Source organism: Oryx dammah, unplaced genomic scaffold, assembly GCF_014754425.2.
Source record: "Oryx dammah isolate SB20612 unplaced genomic scaffold, SCBI_Odam_1.1 HiC_scaffold_10, whole genome shotgun sequence".
NCBI lineage: Eukaryota > Metazoa > Chordata > Mammalia > Artiodactyla > Bovidae > Oryx > Oryx dammah.
This window is the reverse complement of record NW_024070194.1, coordinates 80,443,849-80,466,931: the sequence shown is the minus strand read 5'-3', so window position 1 is coordinate 80,466,931 and position 23,083 is coordinate 80,443,849. Positions and strand designations below refer to the sequence as shown.

Genomic DNA, 23,083 nt, shown 5'->3' with positions numbered 1-23,083 from the left:
GCCTTCACACTTTCTTGTAAATGTTTTGCTGAAGAAGTGTTCTCATTTATCATACGAGGAGGTCACTATGGCTATAGTGGAAGAGACTTATTTACGTGTGCAGGCATGAATGCTCAGTTATGTCCAGTTCTTTGTAGCTTTGGAGTGTAAAATACTACATGAAAAGTGAAAGTGAAGTTGCTCAGTTGTGCCTGACTCTTTGTGACCCTATGGACTGTGGCCTGCTAGGCTCCTCTGCCTATGGGATTTTCCAGGCAAGAATACTGGAGTGAGTTGCCGTGTCCTTCTCCAGGGGCTCTTCCCAACCCAGGGTCTGAACTCGGTTCTCCCGCATTGCAGGCAGGCTCTTTGCCATCTGAGCCACCAGGGAATCCCACTATACTACTTACTATGCAGAGAACTAGGACTAGATCTTGAGGTATGACATTTAGATCTCCTGAAGTCTAGGTTACAACAGCAACTGCAATATGCAGTGGGAGTCAAAGTCTGTGACCATGTCTAGGAGATCATGAGTCACAGCTTCATGGAGAGAGGATCCGAATCAGCTAATAAAATCTCCGGAAAGCTAAGTAAGGGAAGGAGGCCCTGAGGTCCAGTAGGAGGGAGTTCTCCTGTACCATCAGCAACTCCATGTAGACTTTTCGTTTCCTGGGAGCTCTTTGGTCATCTATTCAGGAGGGCTTTGTGGCATCTTCCTGGGCTCACGGATGTACGTCAAGCCGAGTCTTCAACTTCTCGTCCTTGAGTCTAAGAATGAGTATGTGGATGTGGTAAGATTGCAGATGAGTGCTCTGCATCACCAGTGAACATTGTGAGTTTGCAGCCTGTTCGTTATCAATGAAGATTTTATTTTGTTAAAAATGACAGTTTCACACATTGCCAAATAATGGGCTTCTGCTATTGATAATATCAGATGAACTTTACACCTTTCCTGGAATATGTGAATTTGAAATCTTAAGATAGTAGATTCAGCAGACACAGATACAGAGAGACCAGACATTTCTCTGTTGAATCATCACTCAACTCATAAATGAAAAGGTATTAGGAGACAGAAGGGATTGTAAACCTGAAGTTAATATTGGCAGTTGAATTAGAATTTATCTTAAAAATATTGGTTTGCTTCAATGCATGCTACACAGACCTTAACCATGTTTCTTTCTGATCCTTTGTGAAATGAAAACGCCAGTACAGGATGAACTGTTTTGATAAACTGCCTCCCAATTTTAGAGTATATTTAAAGTTAATCCCTAAGAACTAATATGCAATGATGCCATTTTCCTTTTATTTTTATGAGCCTCTGTTTTATATCCCACTGCTTATCTGATTTGAAAATGGTTGTCATATTTGGAGAAAGTTAATATTGAGTCATGCCAAAACCTTAATAAACTTAGGCTTGAACTAATATTTCAGGCTCATGGGGGATTTCTGTATGCTGAGATAGATTTTAATATTACAGAAATGTAATAGTGACCTTTCCATAAAACCTTAATAAAATTACTTAGTGATATAAACTGCAGAAGGGACGAGAACTTTCTTGAATAAGGGTGTGTGTGATTTATCTGTATTTCATGGTTCATCTTATATCTCATTTCTTCAGATCACTTGTGTTTTTCTTTCCCTTAAGCCAAACAACGGTCATTTCCATAATTTAAATAGAGAACAGAACACAGAATTTTCAAAGACATGTTTTCCCTTTGTACCAGTGTCATTTAACTGCTGCTGAAGTGCTTATTGTCTTCATAATTCTATTAGTTTCTAGGTCGTTAAAAGAAGTTAGCAAGATAAAAAATTTTACCCATAGGTTTCAGTTATTTAATATCAGAAATACAATTTGGGAGTGGCATGTCACTTTAGCAGTAAAGCAGTGTACAAGGGCTCCTGACATGTGTTGACTGAGGATACTGTATTCAGTTTATAAAATTAAAATGATGAATATTTGGCCAAATAACTGTAACTTCCTAAAATTAAAATGTTGAGTGATATCCTGAAATTGAAACTCTTTATTTCCTAAAGACTAGCAAAGAGATGACCAAAAATGACCAAGGTCTAAAATCCACAGCTTGACTTCATATTTTTTGCCAGCTCTAGTTTAGGATAGGAAAAAAAATTCTTAATAAGTATAGCCAGTATGAATCATTATTTTGAAAACTGCTTTTTGAGGTCATGAGAAGAGTTGACTCATTGGAAAAGACTGATGCTGGGAGGGATTGGGGGCAGGAGGAGAAGGGGACGACAGAGGATGAGATGGCTGGATGGCATCACCGACTCGATGGACATGAGTTTGAGTGAACTCCTGGAGTTGGTGATGGACAGGGAGGCCTGGCGTGCTGTGATTCATGGGGTCGCAAAGAGTCGGACAGGACTGAGCGACTAAACTGAACTGAACTGGATGGCTTGACTCAAGAGTCTCTTTAAAGGCCACAAAACAAAGGCAAAATGATGTCTTTTCAAGAGTAGAAAGTTTTGCCTTTTATTAGCTTCAAAACCATTTGCATTGCAAAATTGGGTGGACATTTCCCCAAACAATCAATCACTGTGTATCTGTTTATCAGCTGGATTTTAACCCATAGTCTTGTGCAGGATAAACAGCAAAAACCATTTCATTGCAAACTTGCAGTGAATAGACTTCTTTGGGTCAGAGGAACTTGGAGAGTGACTTGACAGCGCCCTAGTGATGGGGACTAACCCAGCTTTATTTTCTGAAAATAAAAGATTAGAGGGACATTTAATCTCGTCTCATCCAGTGCAACAATCCCATTATAACCTCCAAGGACAGAGCAACAACGAAATCCTTGAGTGACTAGAAGTATCTACTCTGAAACTGCTCACTTCATTGTAAAATAATTCTTATTTTCCTGAGGTTGATTTAAAATCGACATTTCTGAGAGCACTGATCTCTGATATAGAGGTTTTCCTCTGAGTGAACACAGAATGTTTAAATTGCTCCCTCTTCCACGTGGGTGATTTTCAAAACATGCTCTGAGTCAGAAAGAGGATGCGATGGGTATTGGATGAGCAGCCAGTAGGACTCAGTTCACCAGTTCTTGACCTCTGTTTCCACCCAGTTACAGAAAAGCTTTGGAGAAGGAAATGGCTACCCACTCCAGTATTCTTGCTTAGAGAATCCTGTGGACAGAGGAGCCTGGTGGGCTGCTGTCTATGGGGTCACACAGAATCGGATGCAACTGAAGCGATTTTGCATGCATGCATGCATTGGAGAAGGAACTGGCAACCCACTCCAGTGTATCTTGCCTGGAGAATCCCAGGGACGGAGGAGCTTGGTTGGCTGCTGTCTATGGGGTCGCACAGAGTTGGACACAACTGAAGTGACTTAGTAGTAGCAGCAGCACAGAAAAGCTTAAATTAACTCTGAATTGCCTGGACTTTTCTTTCGTCACGTGTTGCTTAAGTAGAATTACTTCCTTCACCAGCTCTCTCTGTTATTGACATACTTCCTAAAATTGTGGTACAGAAATATACAAAATACTCCAAGCAATGGTAGGATCCAAATGAGTTTGCTCAGATGGTTATATACCTTAATTGAAGTCCTCTCTGAGACGGCATTAAAGTATAAACAATTACCTCTTCACCATTAGCTCTTTAAGGTTGGAGTTTAAAGGAGGTCAGATGCTCTTCATATAAAAAGGCTACTTTTATTTTTTTTTTTAAGAAAAAACAAAAGCAAAAAAAAAAAAAAAAAAAAAACCCTTCATGAAGATCTTTGTGTTACTCCCTTTTCCATGAACCTTGGTAGCTTGACCCATTCTTCCAAGCAGTCATTTTGTAACAGTGAAGCTAGAAGAGCAGTGGAGTTATGGTCTTGTCCCTCCTAAAGGCCACTGATAAAGGGAGTGAAGTCCTGGAGAGGAGGAAAGGGTGGGGACAGCACAGGGCTGCCATGAGGGGGAGGCTCCTGGGAGCAAACCAGATGGAGGACAAAGGGGTGAGCAAAGCAGGCCTGTGGGAAGAGGACCACGTGCACACTGCCATGTTTAAAATGGACAACCAACGAGGACCTTCTGGATAGCACAAGGAACTCTGCTTAATGTGATGTAATAACCTAATTGGGAAAAGAACTTGATAAAGAATAGATGCATGTATATGTATAACTGAATCACTTTGTTGTGAAACTGGAACTAACACAACATTGTTAATCAACTAACTACTCCCATATAAAATTAAAAAAAATTTAATTAATAAAAGAGGATCAGTAGAGTATAGGGTGAAGGTGGGAAGTTAAGAAAGACCAGCATCAAGATAAGGACAACTGAGTTTGAAGACTAATAGGGTCCAACTACTCAAAAAGGCATTTTGGACAGAATAAGTGGGCAGATTCCATATTTTAAGACACTTATACTGAGTCAATAGGTGGGAAATAGTAATGGTGAGCATCTTTTCATTATTTAAGGAAAACTGGCCATGGGAGGGTCTAATATACGTGGTCAAAATATACACTAATAGTAAAACTTTCTCTTGTTAAAACTTCAGGACATGATAATTGATTTAGTGACAGTAGGTGTTTTGTACACAGAACCTGATGTAATTTATCATTCATGTAATGATCATAATTGAATCCCATTTCCTCTCCCATTTTACCTTGGGGGTTGGTTTCAATTAAGGCAGAATAAAAATAAAAATATATATAATGGCTTACTCAACACTTATGATTTCATCCAAGTTAAATATAGGCAACCACGTTAATTTTGTTTAAATGCCCACTACAAATATTCCAAAATAGCATCATATGCCAGTAAATGTCATGTACCCGGTGACTGGGTCCTGATGTCTTGATCAAAATGTTTCTCCATTGCATTTAGAACACTGCTCTCGAAGCAAAGCTAAGAATTAAAGACACAGTGATCTTTTTAGAGTTAAAATTGTTTTATGAGAGCATAAAGAAACTTATGTTCATTTTGCTTTTGAATAGTATTTTTATTTACTGTTTTTGAAGCTGCGCTAACAAGGATCTCTGTCCTTGGGTAAGTTCTAAGTAGGAACCTGTTGGATAGTGATCTTGACTTAGGCATCTCCTTTGTGGAAACAATCCTTATTTTTGGTTTAACTACCTCTCATTAAAGCAGCTTAATTACAATCCCAGGAAAAGATGACTTTTCCTCATCTTGGTCAGAGGCTATATCTTCATTGTCTTTACTGAATTTAAGGAACTTTCATCATGAGAACCAACGTCAAAAAGAGAGTTTAAAGTCAAAAGGTGTAAGTTCTGGTTCTACCATCATATGTGCTGCGCTAAGTTGCTTCCATTGTATATGACTTTGGCAGCCCTATGGACTGTAGCCTGCCAAGCTCCTCTGTCCATGGGATTCTCTAGGCAAGAATACTGGTGTGGAGTGCCATTTCCTTCTCCAGGGGATCCTCCCCACCTAGGGATCGAACCTGCATCTCTTAAGTCTCTTGCATTGGCAGGGTGGCTTTACCACTAGCGCCCCCTGGGAAGCCCTCATGAGGGAGGCTTGACTTTCTAAGCTCTGCTTTGCACATCTTGCAGTTGGGTTATGGTTTCTCACTAAAAAGAAGCTGTGAACATGCTTGATAAAATGCAAGCCATTGTGTAGATGCTGGTGGCCTAGCTGTGAGAGTTGAGTGGAGCTTGGCGGGCTGGCGGGGTGAGCCCCCAGCTGCTCCATCGGAGCTGAGTGCTGACAGCAGTCCGGTTGGTCTCTTGTGATGGCAAGAAGTCCAGCCTCTCTGCCTAATGACGGTGTCATCCTTCTCGTTTCCAGGTCAGGTCGCTGACTTCTACTTTAAAACTTGCCTGCAGTTTTGTGTAGCATTTCAGAAAATGCTGGGTCAAACTTTACCCCTTAAGAAACAAAATAATTGATTGCAGGGATCAAGCAGTTTTCAGTAACTTTGCTCATTAGTGCTGACAACTGGGGGAACCAAGGGCTTGTCTGACCAAGAGGCAGGGAATTTAGTTACAAAAGCTCTGTTTAGTCTCTCTTTTCCCAGCCTGCCAATATGGCTTGAATTAGAAGTTAGCAACATTTACTAAAATAAAATACAACATGAACTCTTGGGAATCGCTTCACATCCAACTTCTCTGACTTCTGATATCCTTCCCATTGCCTCTGGGCCTTGTTAGACTGAGGGATGTTTTTCAGTTCCTATATAAGCAATGGAATCAGACACACTTTAATCCCAGAAAAGCACACATGGTATGAAAGAAACAATTATTTGAAGGCCGTTGACCTTACCAGAATTGCGCAAGCATTTGGATCTTAAAAGTCTGCTTTGATACTGAAGAGCTGTTCTAGAAATGTCACCATGTCATTACCCTGTCAGTTGCTCCTCAATGCACAATAGTAATGCATTGTTTTTCAAGTTACTTGGAGCCATCTGAATGTGGCTTTCATTTTAAGAAATAAAATAATATTTCAGGAAGGACATGTATGGTGCTTAAGTAACATCTGTATTCATGTGGAGCCCAAATAACGTTTAATCTTGCTCACTGAGGCTAGAAGGAATCAGAAAAATGATTGTTGCGGTCTCTAGTTTCTACAGAGAGATTAAGACCCCAAGAAGTGAAGGGGCTTCTTCAAGGTCACGCAAGTACTTGGACAGAGCTGGGAAGGAATCCAGGTCACCCGTCTCTGATCGCCCTGCTGTTTCCATTCCAGTCAGCTGAAGAGGTCACATTAATTTTAATATTCATTATGGAAACAATGTAATATATAATTAAAGTCAGACCCTTTTTTAGGCTGTGGCCAAATTATTTATACAGCCATAATTTTGGATCATTCAAATTCACTTTTTTGATGTCACCTTAGAAGACCTGTTTCAAGTTGTGTGAACATCGGTGCTCGTATTTCTTAGGCAAATGGTGGCGATGAAAATGAGACATTTGGTGTCCTGCTGCTCTGTTGAACAAAGCCAAAGATGGCACAGATTCTGGTATGTGTGCATTCTCACATAAACCGATGCACACAGTAGGCTTCTGTCTCGTTGGAAATAACGTTTAATTACATGATTCTGCACTTGGGAAAAAGCAAAACAAAAACCTTTAACTCTTTTTCTGTAAAATGAACTGACGTTATTAATGATTTTGCCCTTTTTTTTTTTTTTTTGCTTTCAGACTGTACTTTTCAGCAGTACTGTTGCTTTTCAGACTGCTTTCAGACTGTACCAAAAAAACCCACAAAAAATCAAGAGGCAAGGTTTGAGGATTTTGGAAAGAATTTGCAGGAATATAAAAAAATAAAGTCAATCTCCTTAAATTTCATGAATTATTTATCACTATCTCTATTTTATTAGTTTCGTCTCTAGCCTTAGTTTAAGGTTTTGAAGAATGGAGGTGGAACAGTTTTGAACATGTAAGTAAGGAGATAACCGAATTTGAGATTTAAAGTTTCTTTAAGTTATAGCTCTTGAACCACAGGAGTTTTTCAGGTTGTGTGGTACCTCTATGTGTATGAACATATAAAAGTTGGTTAATTTTTGGTACCTTTTAGCTCACAACCTGGGGGGAATATTTTATTTTCTCCTTTTACGGTCTGGACTCAGTTCCAGTATACATGGCCTTATACTTTATCCTCATCTTATGACTCTTGTCTAATAATAGCAAAGACCTATTAATAAAATCGCTTGGAGAATGTTTAACTATCAGGAATTTTGATTAAATTTGAGCCCATTGTCTGTGTATGTTTATTTTAATAAGAAAATCGTTTTTAAAATAAAGGATTCTTCAGGCTCTTGAATATGTGCCTGCTCGCAGTCCAAGAATTTCCCTGTTTTTTGTGAAGTCCTGTCTTGCCGTCTGTAGACTTATTCCATACACATGCCTGAGGCAACATTCAATAGATTATTCAAGTGAAGAGGAAAAAAAAAACTTTTCTTTGAAATATGCAGATAATTAAGGCAAAACCAGGCCTCTAAAGAGAGCTTGCTTCTCCCTTGACACATGCGATTCGTGTTGGTAATGTTTTGCCTAATAATTGTGGCAGAACTGGTCCAAGGGCAAATGAAGGGCAAAGTATTGAGGACTGGGCTTCAGAGAGAAGACCTTATGAAAAGGGGGGGACCTCATCTAAAGAGGGCACCTCTGTGAATAAGAAAACCACACACCCACACACTGTGAGTTCCTGTCCAGGACGTGGTCCAACGTTGGATGACCCAGAGGCCAATCTGAACAGGCCTCAAGGGGAATCAGTGGTCAGAGGTCTGAGCTAAGGATGGGGCCCAGCAGACAGGGCATGGGATGTACAGCCCAGAAGTCATGCTGGGCCCCACCGGGCTGCAGAACCAGGTGAATATGGAAGCTTGTTCTCAGGCTAGGGACCAGGGGTGAGCAGGATATGAGAAGGGAACAAGAGAGTGAGAACAGCATTTCAAGATCCTGGAGGGGAGAGCAGGTATACACAAAAGTGGTACCAATGTGTGCATTTGAGTAACAGGAAAAGTTTGTTCTCCTCTGCCTTGGTTGTTCTTCAGCTTCCTCCCCAGAATAAAATATTCACTCTTTTATTCATGCAGTGTTTACTGAGTGCTCCTGTATGCTGGACGCTATGCTGCTGCTGCTAAGTCGCTTCAGTCGTGTCCGACTCTGTGCGACCCCATAGACGGCAGCCCACCAGGCTCCCCTGTCCCTGGGATTCTCCAGGCAAGAACACTGGAGTGGGTTGCCATTTCCTTCTCCAACGCATGAAAGTGAAAAGTGAAAGCGAAGTCACTCAGCCATGTCCGACTCTTAGCAGCCCCATGGACTGCAGCCTACCAGGCTCCTCCGTCTGTGGGATTTTCCAGGCAAGAGTACTGGAGTGGGGTGCCATTGCCTTCTCCACCATAGAGAACAGCAAACAAGGCTGGCCTTCCCAGGGTTCCTCCTATAGTGAAGATACAGGTAAACAACAGCTCTGTCCAGTGTAGCATTGTATATCTGCAAGGAGAACCATACAGAGTGCTTCAGTGAAAGTACAGAAATGGCATTAACCCAGTTTCTTTTACTGATACCTAAAGAATAACCAGAACTAACCAAATTTAGGAGAGAGATTCAAGAATGAGAGGGAAGGAAAAGCATGCAAAAGGTTGTGTATCTGGGGCAATGAATCAAGTCTGATGAAACCAGAGAGAAGAATGGAAGGGGGGAAATGACACTTTCGGAGCATCTTTTGAGACACTGTTTTTTCATGTAGCCAAAGGCATTTCTTCTAGACCCTCATGTTTAAACATGATCTTTCTCCTCAGCTCATTTATTAATTGTGGCTTTAAAAAAACATGTTTTTTTCAAGGCTGAGTTTGCTGGCTTAATCTTTATCCAGTTTTTTCTTTCTGAGTTCTTAGGAGAAATGTTAGTATTATCAGTTTATTGTTGTCAGGGACCATAAAGGTTTGGGCCTAAAGAAGGAAGTGCTTAAACTTACGGGTTAAGCACTGCAGTGTCTACATTTTAGATTAAACAGACGCTCTGTTGACTGTTCAGTAGCGTCATTCTTTATTTGCTTTCTTCAAGACACCTCTCGCCCTAACTGGCTTATTCAGACTTATCCCTGAAGGATGAGGCTTGGAAGAAATGGTTGAGCAATTACCCGTCTATTTTAGGTCTTTATTTTCTACTTTGCTCTTGGTTGGAAAGCACATGCCATGACCCAGAAACTCCATATCCCGGATTTTCCACGGCCTTCTTGAGAGAAGTGTGCATTCTAGACAAAGGAACTGTCTGTATTATTTACTTGAACTTAAGTCCCAAATGCCTAACTGGTCTCTTTCCCTGGTAAGCTGACCTGGGCCATAGGTAAAAAGGAAGATAACTTTTCCCCCTTCTTTTTCTTTTTTTGCCCTTTTTCTCTTGATGAAGACTTGACTCAAGGCAGTTGTTCTCAGACTTTAGCTAATATCAGAACCACCTTGTCACTTGGATACACTGGTCACATGGATTTCTGCACCTGGCCTTCCTAACTGATTTTCTGATTCATAAGATCTAGGTGGAGCCTGAGATTTCTGCATTTCTAATAAATTCCATATGATGTCTGCTACCATGCTTAGAGAACCACTCATCAAAGGCAAGCTCTTAGGGCAACACCTTTGATCTTTGCCTTAGGCTCCTGGCTGGAGTCCCCAGGGGACTGGAGTCAATCAACAGCTCAAAGGGTGTTCCAGTTAGAAAGAAACTAAGGCTGAAGGAGAGGTCAACCCAAGCCTTCCATGATCTTAGTTTCCACTCTGTACACCTGGGTTTTCCAAGGACAAAGCCCCAGACTTTTGTCTTAGCTGATCAGTTAAGAACACTGTAAAACAAGATTCAAGAGAGAATTATTTCTGTAACTGAACTATGACCCCCACCTAAACCTGTACCTAATCTGTTGTGTTGTCATTTGGTTTCCTGTTTCCTCAGACCTCATCAGAACCCTTGTTGTGAAAGTGAGAAAGGCTGAACACTCCCCAGCGTTATCATGGCTCATGGCTCATGCCTGCTGCCCCGGGGCGGGGGCTGGGGCGGGGGGGGGGGGGGGATGTCTTATTCCTGGTGAACTGTTCGCATCTACCATACATTTTATTAGTTCTGGTCTTGAAAACAGGAACAAATTCTTCTCCTCTTGAAAGAGGGTTGATAGGCACATGGAGAATCCAGTCACTTATTTTCGTATGTCCCAGGTTTGACGAGTTGTCTTATTTCTCAAGACTGACTGTTGTATTTCTCAGGGCTCTTGAGGTTAACTCTGTTTATCTTAAATACTCAGTAGTAATAAAATACTTTCTGCTGTTTGCTGTACTACCTTAGTCAGTAAAGACAGAGGTACTTTATATCAGAAGCATAAAAGAAATAAGATGCCTTTACTTTGCAGAATTTGTATAGGTTTACCAAAAAAGTCTAAGACAGTTGTGTTATTCCATGAAGTCAGAAAAAAAATAAGTTAAATTTTATCTCCCTCTTGCCTGGAAACAAAGCTTGATTTATCTTGCATCCTGTCAAACAAAATCTTTTTTGCAGACATGTCTATAATTCACTGCCACAAAAATCATGATATATTTCTGAAAGATCATACAGAATACAGTTAAGCCAAGGACTTACTAAGCACTGAGGAACTGACACCTCCGAGGGCTCACACTTGCTGCTCTAAACCTCTGCCGTGGAGTTTTCCTTCACCAGTATTGGCTCCTAAACCCGGGCCTGTGGCTGAGTCCTTCAGAGAAACTTAACGACAAGAGAAGAGGTTAATAGCAAGACACTCTCAGCGCAGAGAACCTCAGTTATAAACAACTACTTTTAACATAATTTCAGCCACTTTACACGTTCAAGAGGATCTTGGAGGGCCGGCGTATGAGCCCAACAGACATTTCCAAGGGAATTGCTGCAGGCAAACAACCAACGGCCAATCTTTTAAAACAAATCAGTTCTTTTCTTGGGAAACTATATACTTTATCGTATTCTTATTGCCTTAAAACCTGGTCATTGCAGAAGGATTTATATATTAACAGCTATTCATTATCTTCAAATGAAGTCAATCCTAAATATCCCAGCTAAACAAGCATTTTTTAGACATGTTTTGTAAAATTCTGATTAATGAACCCTATGCCATAATTATAAATATCAATATCACCTAATTAAATTGAGAAAGACAATTCATTTTAACATTATTTCTTTTGTGATCATTAAATTTTAAGACAGTGACATTTGTCTTGTAAGTATGATTATTGTTGAGGCAGGGGAGATAGAGATCAAAGCAGATATTTGCTGTTTTTATTTTATTCCCATTCAATTTGTGTCTTTTACAAATCCCTGGAAGTTACTTCTATGTTTTTATATCTTAATGATGAATTTAATAGATGTAAAGGCCTTAGGTTATTGTAGTTTAGAATTCCTTAAAGACTAAACCCAGTATCACCATAATCTGCTCTATTTCCAAATATAAGTGTTCATAGAAGTTCCAGAGTTGATACCTCAGCTTCAGTCATTATTATTAAGTAACTGCTTCCACAGAATCAGGTGCAACTGGTATGTGTGAGGCTCCTGATGTGCAGTTAAGATTCTAAATCTTGAAAGGAAAAGGAGAATGTTTTACAGCTTTATTTATTAGTCTGTTCCTGCTATTTATTCTTGCCAGAAATTCTAGTGGAAAATATGGACATTATTTAAAAATTGACTTACGTGAGAAAAATAAGATTTTTTTTAATGTCATCTCTTTACTTTTAAAAACATTATTCTTGAATATAAAAATTATAGTCATTCTAAATATTTTAAAATACAGAATGTATTGAATAATATAAAAATCACCTAAAATTCAGTCACCACAATATGTAACTACTGTTTTTATTATGGTGTATATGTTGCTTGACTTTTTCTACTATTAAAGTGTGTGGTTTTTTTTGTTTGTATGAGGAATATGTATTAAAATATAAGACATAAAAATTTGGATCATACTTACAAACTATTTTGTAAGCAGCTTTTTTGCTTGCTTAATGATGTGTTGAGAACATTTGTATTTGCTTGACTAGAGTTGTGAATATTTTTGGAAACTCTTCTAAATATACTCTTGTTCAGCAAAGAACAATTCATTGAAAGCATTATTTTTAATGGACATAGAATACTTAAATACACGTATATTTAACCAATTGCTTATTGTTGCTCATATAAAGATAATATTTTTTCTCCCATAAACAGCAGAACAGGGAGAATGTACTTTTGTACATAGATTTGGTATACATTTTCAAGCCTATAGCAATGTATGAAAGGTTGTTTTTTATCAAACTATACAAGAATTCTCTTACCTCCAACCCTCAACAGCATTGCCGATTATTTTCTTAGTCCTACACCCTTTATATGCCTTTTGAAAAGGTTATTTAATGGCTTGATGAAAACGGAGATATTTTTAGCAAATAGAGAAACTGTCATTAATGATGCAATATATCAGTGTCAAATTAAATTCTTACTTGAAGTAAAGCCATTTATTAAAGGCTCTGAATCATCTGCTGTAGCTGCCCATCTGTTTTTAGAAACACAAGGATTACCTTATTTAAAGATTGACGAACAGTACATTGAAATATGCTTAATAGGGTCAACTAAGAGACCTTTTGAGTTCTGGAAAACAGCCTTGATGTTGTCAACATGGGTTCATTTAAGGCCATGGCTTATTTGGTTTGATGGGATTTATATGGTTGGATAGGACTTTCCTGGTGGCTCAGACAGTAAAGCGTCTGCCTGCAATGTGGGAGACCCGGGTTCTAATCCTTGGGTTGGGAAGATCCCCTGGAGAAGGAAATAGCACCCCACTCCAGTATTCTTGCCTGGAAAATCCCATGGAGGGAGGAGCCTGGTAGACTACAGTCCATGGGGCCGCAGAGTCAGACATGACTGAGTGACTTCACTTCGCTTGACTTCATATGGTTGGACTGGGAAGGGATTAATTCTTTATGGAACTTTTGTATTGGAGGTAGAAGGTAAAAGATAAAAGTTTCACTTAAGAAAATCCGTAACTGAGCCATGGTGCATTTTTGTTTACTTGAAAGCTATATGTTATCAAGTGCAAGCAGACGCTTTTACAAATGAGTTCATTTGTTCACAAATAGAAGCACAAAAATGGAAAATGTCTTGGTTGACTTGGGGGAAGCTGCAAGGTTTATTTAAAGTTTGTATTTATTGTTGAGGTGCAAAATTGTTGAAGGGCATTTGGATCATGGGGAAAGATATCCTGTGGAAGTACTTTTCAAAGGGTCAGTGGAATAGAAAAACAGAAGTTATCTGAAATCATTTCTGGATGACATTCTATGCTGTTTTCCTTGATTCACTTGAACAAATGTATGTTGAATGCTCTTCCCTTCAAGGCAGAGCAGTGTCTTCTCCTTCTCAAACTGATGTGGCAACTTGCTAAGTAAGCCTTTTAGGAAATATGCCCAGCTTCAGTGGGCCCACTGTACTTGTTTCCTTGGGCTGCTGTTAAAAAAAAAATTATCACAAACTAGTGGCTGAAAGCAACAGAAACTTATTCTTTCATAGTTCTAGAGGCCAGAAGTCTAAACTCAAGGTGCTACAGGACACGCGCGCCGCAGGCTGCAGGGGAAACTCCGTCTCTCCGTGTCCAGCTCCTGGGAACTGCCGCCACTCCTTGGCTTGCAGCTGCTTCACCCCGCCTCTGGCCCCATGACCACAGGGTCTCCTCTCTGTCCCTGTCAACCCTCCCTCTGCTTCGCTTTCGTCAGGACTTATGACAGCATTTCAGGCCCACTGGGAAGATGGACGATCCACGGGAACCTCTCTACCCTTAAGATCCTTAACTTAATCACATCTGGAAAGTCCTCCTTTGCCATATAAGAACATTTATAGGTTTCAGAGACTGGGATATAGGAGTCATTTGGGGGCCACAATTCAGCCTGACATACCCAGGATCTTCCTTAAATATACCTGATTTCTTGGAAATCCCCTGTCTGCTCTCTACCAGAACAAGAGACATAGGTCCAGAAACAAAAAATGATTTGCTGAAGTTTTGACCCAACTGTCATAAAGGAGCAGAGGTGACTCCATAATCCAGCCAGTATACCTGGGATAGGTGGTCGAGTAACGTTTGAAGACCACCCTCTAGGTCTAGCCAAAGAGATCAGACAGTGGATCTGAGATGTGAGGCAGCTCTCCTCCCCTGGTTCATCCCAGCTAAATGGATGAGGGGATAGGAGGTCATTTCATGGGTGAAGGGAAGGCACATCCGACTGAGTATCTGGGTCCCCACAGCCGGCCTGAACCCCGTGGTGGGCCTCCCCACTGATGCTTCCATCCTCTCATCAAGTTCTTTAGATGGAGCTTTGTACTACTTGCTCAGAAACAAGGTCTCCTGGGTACTCCCCTTCTTGCTAGTCCTCTCCATGCAGTCCAGGGGGGTTTTCCTCTGCAGCCAGTGTAACAGCTAATCCTCCCCAGTTGCGTAAGAACTGAGAAACAATGAAACTATTTAAAGGCCCGCTGGCCTCCTTCCAGTAGCCGCTCAAGGTGTTTACTCTGGAAAAGGTACCGAGTTACACATCCCATCCTCTGTGTAAATCTCCCTCACTTCCCATGTTCCTTACGAAGGACCATTTCCTGTGGGCTCTGTGGGGGTGAGGTGGTGTTCTTCCAGGAGACAGTGAACCCTGAAGTGTCTTCTCAGTGAGGCCTTACAAGGCAAGCCAGAGAATTGGAGGAGAGGATCCTTTGGGGTGGCAGTAAAAGCATTTGGGCTTTTGTTTTATATCAGTTAGCTACGGGTGGAGTTTTGAGATCATTGCACAAAGGACATAGTTAAAGAGCGGTCAGTTCTTCTCTCCCTGGCTTTTAAAAGAAGTAGCTATTTGTCCTTTTAGCTTTTGTGGAGTCAGTTGGACTGTGACACACACCTTCATTTAATCCCATTTAAAAATCAGTTATCTGGATCAAACCACTATTAAACACAACTGGTTGGGTCTGTGTTTTCTGGTCTGTAGGTCATAGTTATGCCCAAGGAAGTATTTCAGACAGTACAAGGAGCAGCGCCCCTCTCTCCAGTCTCATTTAAAATTGGGAAAATTAACGGTATTCCAGTGTCATTTTTCAAAAATGCCTCTTACTTGGTTTAGAATTTGCAGTGCTCTGAAAAAGTAAGCAGTGAAATAGCTCCTACCTCCACTGCTAACCTTTTTCAAGATCAAGGTCAAAATTACCCTCCTCTTACCAATAGCCCCACCAATGCCCTTCACACGGTGAGACCTTTATGATGAAATTAGTATCCCACGTAGACATGAATCTTTAAGTAGTAAGGATAGTAGTAAAATCAGAGAAACATCTGCCCTGAGAATGTCTGCTGTATGTCCTTTTACTGAAAAGATCCTGGGAGAACCAGAGTTAAGCCAATGAAAGATGATGTAAGTTGATATAAGCTATCTTTTCATTTTCATTTTCGGTAGGAGCATTTCATATCAAAAGCTTCTTGTTGCTATTCCCTCTAAAATAAAAACAAAGGAAATATTGAAAGGAATGGTTGGCAGGAGTGGAGAGATCGTGGAACACCTAAAGATTTACAGAGGAGCGGTGTTTTGCCCACCAGGGAGGCCACCATGCTGTATTTTCTTCTGTCCTTAATGCTGATACTTAGGTCCCTATAGTTAGCTCATCTTATTATAGGTCACTGAACAACACACCCACGATAGCCCAAGGGGCTCTGCAGGTCTATTTCTCTCTGCAGAGCTGTTTCAGGATGTGAAAGGCAGGAACGCACACCATTACACTAGAAGCTTGCCTCCACGCTGCCTTGGATGAATGGGCTGTGTGTGTGGACTCTGAAAAATGGGCATGGAAAGACAGAGAGAGAGGCAATGGGGAGGAGCAGAGACGTAAAAGCGAAGAAGAGTGACCCAGTCACAGTCACTGGGGGAGAGAGACTCATGGACCCGCCCACTCACAGATGGACTGTCTTCTCCCACCAGATGTGTCGAGGCTTGTCTGCCTTGGCGTTCCACAGGAATCTTCTCACTTCATCTGGGCTGCTTAGCATGCCCTTCATGCTTCCATCAGTCTTTAGCCTTGTCAGTAATACATAATGGAGAAGCTCCTCCTTCACAGCAACAGTTGCTGTTGTGAAGAAGCTGCCTTGAAATGTGACCTCATGGGCTCTTCGTCAGCTTTCAATTATTCGGGGCTAAAGAATCATGTATCTACCTCTCTGTATGATTTCAACTTTTTTTTTTCCTTTTTGGAATTTGCATTCTTTTTTATTTGCAAAAGGAACATATTCTTATAATAAATAAAACTCCAACATAGAGATAACATGAAAGGTACCTTGGTTTTTCAACCCCGAGCTTTCTTCCTTCCCCAGAAGTAAGCAGAGTCATAAATTTGGAAGGTTCTTCCTAAACTTATTAATAATTTATCTATACACGCACATATATAACATATATATACCCAAAGAAGTATATAATTTTATCTTGTTTGTGTGCGTGATTTTACATAAATGGTACTACACTGTTCACTGCAGCTGTGTATTTAGGTAAATGGTGTCCTATTCCATACCATTACATCGCTTCCTACAAAAATATGGTTTTCATTTAATGGTATGTATTAGAGACTTCTCACGTTCCACTTCACATCATCTTGTTAACTGTGCCTGTATGAGACTTTTTAGCACATCACATTGATATGTTTTCAGTGTGGAAAGATCCTGAACTTTTCTTTCAATAACTTTCTAGAATAGACTGGCTCATATTTTGCTAGAGGTTTTTCTCTGTGAGAATGAGCTTTAGGGTTGGTTGGTTTCATATTAACTTTTGTGATATCATTGTCAGGGTCTGATAAAGGACCTGGAAAATGAGTCAGGTAGCACTTCTACTTTTTTTTTTTTTTTAACTCTCCTGGAAAAACAGAGGTACATAGGATTTTACCTTTTCCTTGAATATTTGGTAGAACTTACCTATAAAGCTATCTGGGCCTAATCTTTTGCCTTTTTTTTTTTTTTTTCAATTTCTTCCAAGATCACTGTTGTGTTTAAATGTTCTGCTCGTTTATTGAGCCAAATTTATTTTAACTTTGAGAAACATCCACTTTGCGTTTTTAAATATTTTGGTTAAAGTTACACATGGCACCTCGTACTGTTCACCGTCTCTTTGTATTTACACTCCACCTTCCATCATGGACACTTTTGAGTTTATGATTCTTCCTCATCCTCCTTCCTGCCCTTGTCCCTCTGTCACTTGCATCACAACCTAGGTATGTAATGCATAGCTTGAAAATAATGAAACAATGATCAGTAAAAGTCACTTTTTTCTGAATATGCATGTATTAGTTCAAATCTGGCAAGTGACAGAGAAAGGGGTGGGGTAGGAAGGAGAGCAAGGAACATGAAGAGTTGGACATGACTTTTCCCATCTTTTGTTTCTAATAAGTTTATAATTTCTGCTTTGACAACATGCTTTAACTCAAGAATTGTTCATAAGTGTGTGTGTAGGTTTATGTTTAATTCCTGTGTGTGTAGATTTTACACACTCCCTGTCATTGAGTTCCCTGGTGGCTCAGACGGTAAAGTATCTGCCTACAATATGGGAGACCCAGGTTCAATCCCTGGGTTAGGAAGATCTCCTGGAGGAGGAAATGGCAACCCACCTAGTATTCTTGCTTAGAAAATCCCATGGATGGAGGAGCCTGGTAGGCTACAGTCCATGGGGTCATGAAGAGTCAGACACGACTGAGTGACTTCACTTGTCATTAAGCTATAATGAATTGTGGTCAGTAAGCATGGCCACTGTAATTTCTTTCTTTCTTTTTTTCTAGACAGAGCTAGAGCTTTAATTCCAGGTTAACCAGCAAGCAGACTGGAGGCAAGGCTCTGAAATGGGTCTTTGCAATCTGTAATTTCTGACTCCTGAAAAATACTGAGATCTTTCTCTGTGGCCTGATCATGATTATATTGTTATATGTGTGGGGTAGTTGGGTACAAAGAGAATGAATTAAGATATATATGGGGTATGAGGCTAAATGCATAAAGTAACATATTTAAATTATTTAAATATATTTAACTTATGTAAGCTTCATCAGGACGCCTCCATAAGCATCTTATCCTTCTCCATCAGAGGGCAGGCAGACTGAAAACCACAATCACAGAAAACTAACCAATCTGATCATATGGACCACAGCCTTGTCTAACTCAATGAAACCATAAGCCATGCCTTGTACGGCCACCCAAGATGGATGGGTCATGGTGGAGAGTTCTGACAAAACATGGTCCCCTGAAGAAGGGAATGGCAAACCACTTCAGTATTCTTGCCTTGAGAACCCCATGAACATTATGTAAAGGCAAAAAGATAGGACACTGAAAGATGAACTCCCCAGGTCAGCAGGTGCCCAATGTACTACTGGAGAAAAATGGAGAAATAACACCAGAAAGAATGAAGAGATGGAGTTAAAGCAAAAACAACAACCAGTTATATGTGACTGGTGATGGAAGTAAAGTCTGATGCTGTAAAGAGCAATATTGCCCAGGAACCTGGAATCTTAGGTCCATGAATCAAGGCAAATTGGAAGTGGTCAAACAGGAGATGTCAAGAATGAACATTGACATTTTAGGAATCAGCAAACTAAAATGGACTTGAAAGGGTGAATTTAACTCAGATGACCATTATATCTACTACTGTGGAAAGAATCCCTTAGAAGAAATGGAGTAGCCATCACAGTCAACAAAAGAGTTTGAAATGCAATACTTGGATGCAATCTCAAAAACGACAGAATGATCTCTGTTCGTTTCCAAAGCAAACCATTCAATATCACAGTTATCCAAGTCTATGCCACGACCAGTAATGAAATTGAATGAAGAAGCTGAAGTTGAATGGTTCTCTGAAGACCTACAAGACCTTCTAGAAATAACACCCAAAATGAGGTCCTTTTCATTATAGGGGACTGGAATGCAAAAGTAGGAAGTCAAGAGATACCTAGAGTAACATGCAAATTTGGCCTTGGAGTACAGAATGAAGCAAGGCAAAGGCTAACAGAGTTTTGCCAAGAAAATGCACTGGTCATAGCAAACACCCTCTTCCAACAACACAAGAGAAGACTTTACACATGGACATCACCAGATGGTCAATACTGAAATCAGATTGATTATACTCTTTGTAGCCAAAGATGGAGAAGCTCTATACAGTCAAGCTCTATACAGCAAAAACAAGACCAGGAGCTGACTGTGGCTTAGATCATGAACTCCTTATTGCCAAATTCAGACTTAAATGGAAGAAAGTAAGGAAAACCACTAGACCATTCAAGTATGATCTAAATCAAATTCCTTTCACTTATACATTGACAGAAAGATTCAGGGGATTAGATCTGATAGAGTGCCTGAAGAACTATGGACGGAGGTTCGTGACATTGTATAGGAGGCAGGGACCAAGACCATCCCCAACAAAAAGAAATGCAAAAAGGCAAATTGGTTGTCTGAGGAGGCCTTACAAATAGCTCTGAAAAGAAGAGAAGGAAAAGGCAAAAGAGAAAAGGAAAGATATACCCATTTGAATACAAAGTTCCAGCAAATAGCAACGAGAGATAAGAAAGCCTTTTTCAGTGATCAATGCAAAGAAATAGAGGAAAACAACAGAATGGGAAAGACTAGAGATCTCTTCAAGAAAATTAGAGATACCAAGGGAACATTTCATGTAAAGATGGGCACAATAAAGGACAGAAATGGTATGGACCTAACAGAAGCAGAAGATATTAAGAAGAGGTGGCAAGAATACACAGAAGAACTATACAAAAAGGACCTGTTGACCCAGATAATCACGATGGTGTGATCACTCACCTACAGCCAGACATCCTGGGGTGTGAAGTCAAGTGAGCCTTAGGAAGCATCACTATGAACAAAGCTAGTGGAGGTTATGGAATTCCAGTAGAGATATTCCAAATCCTAAAAGATGATGCTGTGAAAGTGCTGCACTCAATATGCCAGCAAATTTGGAAGGCACAGCAGTGGCCACAGGACTGGAAAAGGTAAGTTTTCATTCCAGTCCCTAAGAAAGGGAATGCCAAAGAATGCTCAAACTCCTGCACAGTTTCACTCATTTCACATGTTAGCAAAGTAATGCAGTAATGCTCAAAATTCTCCAAGCCAGGCTTCAACAATATATGACCCATGAGATTCCAGATGTTTACGTTGGATTTAGAAAAGGCAGAGGAACCAGAGATCAAATTGCTAACACATGTCAGATCATCAAAAAAGAAAGAGAATTGAAGAAAAACATCTACTTCTGCTTTATTGACTATGCCAAAGCCTTTGACTCTGTGAATCACAACAAACTGTGATCCACAGTTCTTAAAAAATCCACAAAATTCTCAAAGTGATGGGAATAACAGACCACTTGACCTGCCTCGTGAGAAATATGTATGCAGGTCAAGAAGTGGAAGTTAGAACTAGACATGGAACAACAGACTGGTTCCAAATCGGGAAAGGAGTACGTCAAGGCTATATTGTCACCCTGCTTATTTAACTTATATGCAGAATGCATCAAGAGAAATGCTGGGACGGAGGAAGCACAAGCTGGAATCAAGATTGCTAGGAGAAATATCAATAACCTCAGATATGCAGATGACATCACCCTTATGGCAGAAAGTGAAGAACTAAAGAGCCTCTTGATGAAAGTGAAAGAGGAGAGTGAAAAGTTGCCTTAAAACTTAACACTCAGAAAACTAAGATCATGGCATCTAGTCCCATCACTTCCCGACAAATAGATGGGGAAACAGTGGAAACAGTGACAGACTTTATTTTGGGGGGCTCCAAAATCACTGCAGATGATAACTGCAGCCATGAAATTAAAAGACGCTTGCTCCTTGTAAGGAAAACTATGATCAACTTAGACAGCATATTAAAAAGCAGAGGCATTACTTTGCCAACAAAGGTCCGTCTAGTCAAAGCTATGGTTTTTCTAGTAGTCATGTATGGTTGTGAGAGTTGGACTGTAAAGAAAGCTGAGTGCCGAAGAATTGATGCTTTTGAACTGTGTTGTTGGAGAAGGCTCTTGAGAGTCCCTGGGACTGCAGGGAGATCCAACCAGTCCATCCTAAGGGAGACCAGTCATGGTTGTTCATTGGAAGGACTGATGCTGAAGCTGAAGCTCCAATACTTTGGCCACCTGCTGCGAAGAACTGACTCATTGGAAAAGATCTTGATGCTGGAAAAGATTGAAGGCGGGAGAAGACAGGGACAACAGAGGATGAGACAGTTGGATGGCATCACCAACTCAATGGAAATGAGTTTGGGTGGACTCCAGGAGTTGGTGATGGACAGGGAGGCCTGGTGTGCTGCAGTCCATGGGGTCACAGTCGGACCCAACTGAGCGACTGAACTGACTGACTGAGTCATTGAAGTTGTTTTGTTAAATTTCTATGTGTGATAATAAGACCCTCAATAGTCTTCCATTAATTTCTGAGAATTGTTATCTGTTTGTGACTTGGTCATTTATTCTTTGTATTTTCAGTTTTTCAATAGATATTTTGATGCTCTGTGGTCACATGTTTAATATTAATAACTTTTAAATAATTTTTATCACCCCTTCTCTTCATGTGACTTCTTATTGTCTCTTTTTTCCTTGAAGTGTATTTTGTCTAATATTATTCTTATACCTGCTCCCTTCCTAACCTGTGTCTGTTATATTTTCCTTTCCTCCCTTCATTTTTAAGCTTCCTCTATAGCTTTCATTTTATAAATATTTCTGGCAAACAACTATAATGCTTCCTAATTTGAAAGCCTCTTTCTTTTATAAACGAATTTAGCAAATTCATATTTATTAGAATTAGTAATAAATTGTAATTTTACTTTGTGTTTCCTGGTTATTGTGTGTTCTTCTTTTTTCCCCTTCCTTTCCCACATCTTTTATCTTTTTAATGGAGGCTCACATTTCTTTGTTATGTTTTTTCCTCTTATTAACTTGGAAGTTATACTTTGCACTTGTATTTTCTGTGAGGAAAGTTCTTAAGTTTTTAACACTCATAATTGATCTTCTACTTTTCTGCCAGTATCTAGAATTTTAATTACCTATATTCCTCACCCTAAAATGCTTTTGCTGCTCTTTGTTCGATATTTCCTTCCCTCCAGCACCTGTATGGATGTAATCGGAGATTGGATACTAGATTGTAATTTCTTTATCTTTTTTCTTGTACTTTCACTTTTTCTTTTTGTAAAAGATATAACACTTAAGAGTAAACTGCCTCTTTTTTAAAACTTTCTTCTTTCTTTCTTCTTTCCAACCTTACTTCCTGTATCTCCTATTTCTAAGTTTTTTTTCTTCTTGACAGAATATATAATATAATAAATCTTTCATAATTAGTTTCACCTCAAGATATATTTGGCTGTGTGTGTCTTCCACTACCATTTATACCACCTGCCTCACTCGATTTTTTTCATATTGAGGACACAGATGTCAGATTTCAGAAACGCTCTTGTACTGTCACTTTAATTATTCCCATCCTCTGTTGGCTTTTCTTTAAGGGATTCTACCAGGTGGTCTTTGAACCTTCTGTTTCCATTTTCCACCAAAGAAAAGAAAAAGAGAAGTAAACGATAAGGAAGTTATGATCTAGCATTAAAATCCAGGATTATATCTATATGGGAAGTGCTGGAGGGAAGGAAATATGGAATGAAGGGAAATAAAAAACATTTTA

General features: G+C 39.9%; 1 protein-coding gene across 7 annotated transcripts in view; it reads left to right on the top strand.

Moving 5' to 3' along the window:
* Positions 1-23,083, top strand: part of PLCB4 (phospholipase C beta 4) — a 478,191-nt gene that overhangs the window by 261,362 nt on the left and 193,746 nt on the right. The window lies entirely within an intron of this gene.